The sequence below is a fragment of the Triticum dicoccoides genome, chromosome 5B (genome assembly GCF_002162155.2).
Source record: "Triticum dicoccoides isolate Atlit2015 ecotype Zavitan chromosome 5B, WEW_v2.0, whole genome shotgun sequence".
In the NCBI taxonomy this organism is placed as follows: Eukaryota; Viridiplantae; Streptophyta; class Magnoliopsida; order Poales; family Poaceae; genus Triticum; species Triticum dicoccoides.
In genome coordinates, this window is record NC_041389.1 from 722,004,626 (window position 1) to 722,009,504 (window position 4,879).

Here is a 4,879-nt window from a genome sequence, read left to right on the forward strand (position 1 = left end):
ACCACCAACGACCAAGTGGCCGCACACTCATGGGAGCCGCTTGAAGACGCCAGAAGGATTGGCTCTCCTGGTGGTGGCGGCGGCTATGGTTCCTAGCCACTCGCCTATGAGAAAAACCATTCACATCTAATGTCTATTTTGCATCCAAATAAAGCCATGGCCATGGGCGAAGACGGGGGGAGGTCAGTGCTAGTAGTACTGCAGTATATACCTTTTTCTTCAGTGTTTTTTTTAATCTGCTTCTTTCGTCGGTGGTACTGCAGTATATACATACAGTGCTAAATGGCCTAATTAGCAGGCCAGCTTATCAGTTCAACTAGTAAGCACCACACCAAACCAAGCCCAATACGTGACTGTGTGTCCTTCCACCTCATTGGGAGATGCGTGGGCGCCTCTATCTTTTTTTTTTTTGAGCGATTAAACCAAGCTTTATTCAGAAAATTCCACAAAGTGTGGGATACAACGCTGATCATGGGATTGGCCTAGCCACAGATGGCGCCCCGGTCCCAATGAGAAAGCATGCTTGACTAAACTATGTGCCTCTACATTGACGGCACGAGGTTCAAAGGTTAAAGTAAAGGTAAGTAAGAAGATAAACTGTTTATTTCTGCTATAATTGCTCCATTCGGCCCCTGGCCCGAATTGTTGATAGCATTCACGACGCCCTTCGCATCCGAGGCCACTAGCACATCCCGGAGGTTTAGGTCTTGGGCTAGGGCTAGTGCTTCCCTACACGCTATCGTCTCCAGAATTGCCGGGTCATCGACACCTGCTATTCCAAGAGCCGAGCGCCTCTATCTGGGAGATCCTATGTGCCGCTCTCTGCGGCAGTTTGTCGCCCGAACGCACAAGGAGTCCACAGTTGGGCCGGTCCATGAAGTACAGACTGGCTGCGATCGCATACACTTGTAGCTCAAAAAAAAAAAACACTTGCTGGGGATCGAACCCAGGACATCTGGGGAAAGACTCAGCGACAATACCAGTTGAGCTATCGAGCCACATAGGTGGTAACGCAGCGCAAGTCCTTAAGAACAAAATGCCAGCGCAGATCTGACATACTTTTGAAATTTCGAGCAATTTTTTTTCGAAAAAAACCTAATGTTTTGTGAAACGCAAAAACTTTCAAATTAATTAACAAATTGGAGACAAAAAACTGAAACATTTTCCAGAAACCAACGAGGCTACCTTTAACAATATTTGAATTTGCAAACAAATTTAAAACGTTTTCTGAAGATAACAAATTGGTTAACAATATTTGAATTTACAAACAAATTTAAAATGGAAACTTATTTGAAATTTGAACAAATGTTGGAAAAAGAATATTTTGGATAAAAAACAACAATTTTTCATTTCTGAGCAAAAAATAAAAGTCTGAACAAAATTTGAGAAGTGAACACAACGAACATAATTTTTGCATTTATGAATTAATTTGAAAACAGGATACGTTTTTGAACTTATGAACATTTTTTAAAGGTGAACCCTTTTAGAAATATGCAAACATTTTTTTTGAAAATCAAGAACATTTTTTGAACTAGTGAACAAATTTTGAAAGCAGGATTTTTTTTACTTATGATCTTTTGTTGAAAGGCAAACATTTTTTTTTCAAATATGCGAACATTTTTTGAGTTTGTGAACAAAATTTGAAACAGGAACATTTTTTGAAAGGAGGAATTTTTTCAAATATATGAATTTTTTATAATAACCATTTTTTCAAACATCTGAACAAAAATTTAAAAAACAGAAACATTTTTTTAACTTTGGAACATTTTTTGAAATTGTGAACAATATTTTAAAAAGAACATTTTATGAAATTCCTGACAGACTTTTTGAAACAGGAACATTTTTTAAAATTGCGAACAAAATTTGAAAATAAGAACATTTTTTGAAATTTCTGAACATTTTTTAAATTGGAAGCAAATAAAAAATAAACTGAAAATCGAAAAAAGGAGAGAAAAAAAGGAAAAGGAAAGAAGAAGCATAAAAAAGAAACAGAGTAGAAAAAAGCCGGTTCAGGAACCTTCTAGAAGTTTCCCAAAACCGTAGAAAACCTTCTGGAAACCTCTAGAAAGTTCCCAAAACCGGGAACATTGAAACGCGTAAACGGGCCGGCCCAATCCTAACAGCCGATCGATCTCCCTATGCAAAACCGCTACAGTTTGACCCAAAGAGTGCCAAATAGGGATTTCCCTCCTATTTGCCGCCTTTTGCGGCAAACTGTCGATGGTTCGCGCAGGGGATAAGTGACTTGGGCCGGCCCATTTTACGGTTGGCGCTGTGAAAAATCAACAAAAAAACGGCTCCCGGTTGGGAATCGAACCCGCGCTCTGTAGAATAGAGGACGGCGCACCTAGCAAGCACGACCGGCTGACCCTAGTGGAATATGTGCAACGCGGTACCTAAAGAAATGAAAGGCAGCAGCAAAATTCCGAAAACAGATCGGTAAAAAATTTGGCCAAAACATGTGTGTGTATATCCATTTAGAAACATATTTTTTCTAAATATATCCATTTAGAAACATTTTTTTGAACATAATTATTCTATATATATCCATTTAGAAACATTTTTTGAATAAATAAACCATTTTTCAAAATGCAAACACTTTACGAAATTACCACAAATTATGTTCTAGTTTTCACCAATGTCAATATATTTAGAAAAACAAACATATCCGAAATTTGCAAACTAACTTCTCATAACTCAAACATGTTTTGTAAAAAAGGGAACAATATTGACAACGAGAACATTTTTCAAACTACGAAGAACTTTTTGAATATGCGAGCATTTTCTAAAACAGGAACAAATATGAAAAACGCCCCACAATTATGAACATTTTTTCAAACACAACTATTTTGTGAAATTTCTTGAATTTTTTTAAATTTGTGAACAGATTATGAACACGTGATTTTTGTTGAATATTTTAACAAATTATGAAAACAGAAACATTTTTACATAAATAAACATTTTTTTGAAAATACGAACATTTTATGAAATGACCAAACATATTATAATCTTTGAACAAATTTCGGAAAAGAGGAACATTTTTTAAATCTGCGAACATTTATAAATTTGTGAACAAAATTGAAAATTTTCAAACATTTTTGAAGGTTTCTTTATAGAAGTTCACATTTTTTTTGAAATTCCTGAACATTATTTGAAACACGAACATTTTTCAATATTGTGAACAAATTACGGAAACAAGAGCATTTTTTGAAATTGCAACCATTTTTTGAAAACAAGAATAAATTTTGAAATTCGTGAACATTTGTCGAAATTGTAAACTAATATAGAAAACAGTAATTCTTTTTTAAACAGAATTTTGGAAATAAGAACATTTTCTGAAAATCATGAAAATTTGTTTTAAACGGGAACATTCTTCCAAATTCCAAAACAAAATTTGGAAATGTGAACATATTTTGAAATTCCTGGACAAAATTGGAAAACACGATTTTTTAAAGTGGAAGAATTTTAAATTCCTAAAAATGGAAATATGAAGAATTTTTGGAATTTGTGGAGGAAATTTGAAAACAAGAACCTTTTTTAAATTTATGAAGAAAATGAAGAAAAACATTCCAAACATTTTTTGCAAAACAAGAACAATTTTTGAAATGCCAAACATTTTTTCCATACCACGAACATTTTTTAAATATTGAACGTTCTTTAGAAACACGAACAAATTTTAAACTTCTCAAACAATTTTCAAAACAAAAAAACGAAAAAAGAACACAGAAAATGTAAAAGAAAGAAGAAAAGAAACAGAAAAAAGGGTTAAAGAGATGAAACAGAAAACAAAACGAAAGAAAACAATAAAATTGCAATAAAAATAAAAAATCCGCTTCAGGGAACTTTCTGGAAGGTTCCCAAAACCGGCTGCCTCGCTGTAAGGGAGTGGGCTGGCCCAGGTCTTGCGCTCGGGGGAGATCGCCTGTGCGAATGCTCGACATTTTGACGCAGTTAGCGTCAAATAGGAATTTCCCCTCTATATCTCTCGTTCAGCGAGAGGGGACGAACCCTCGCTGAAGGGGAGACCGAGATGGCCCGGCCCAGGAGTGCGGGAGGACACAACCTCCTTTTTTCCGTATGTTTTACATTTTCTGTTTTCGTTTTTTTGTTTTATTTTTCTAATTTCTTTATACTTTCATATATTTTAAATATATATATCACAAAAAAACTCCATCAAAAAATATTGAAAAATGTTGAACAAGTATTTTAAAAATGTTCAACAAGTACTTTACGTAAATGTTAATTAAGCATTCTGAAAAACCTTCAACGCATATAGAAAAATTCTTGATCATGTATTAAAGAAATGATGAATTTTTTGATCATATATTTAAAACGTTTATCAAGCACTTGAAAAAAGTTGAAAAAGTATTTCCTAAATATTAATCAAGCATTTGGGAAATTAAATTTGTATAGAGAAAATGTTGAACATGTGTCAGAAGATGTTAGTATTGCACTTGAAAAATCTTAATCAAGCATTTAAAAAATGGTACATGTGCACATAAAAATGTTGACCATGTGTTTAATTCTTTAATCTTGTATTTAAAAAATGTGTATAGAAAAAAATGTTGGCCATGTATTAAACATGTTAGTTGTGTATTTCAAAAAGTTTAAGAAAACATTAGAAAAATGTCGAAAATGTGTAAGGAAAAAATGTTGACCGTATATTAAAAAAATGTTAAAATAACATTTGAAAAATGTTAAACATGTATTTGAAAAATGCTCTAGACGTATATGAAAAATGTAGAATCAAAACTAAAATATTCTTTAAAATACTATTCTTGTATTTATGAAAAATGTTAAACAAGCATTTCTAAAATGTTGTAAATGTGTATATAAAAATGTTCACGACGTATTAAAAATGTTAAACTCATATTTCAGA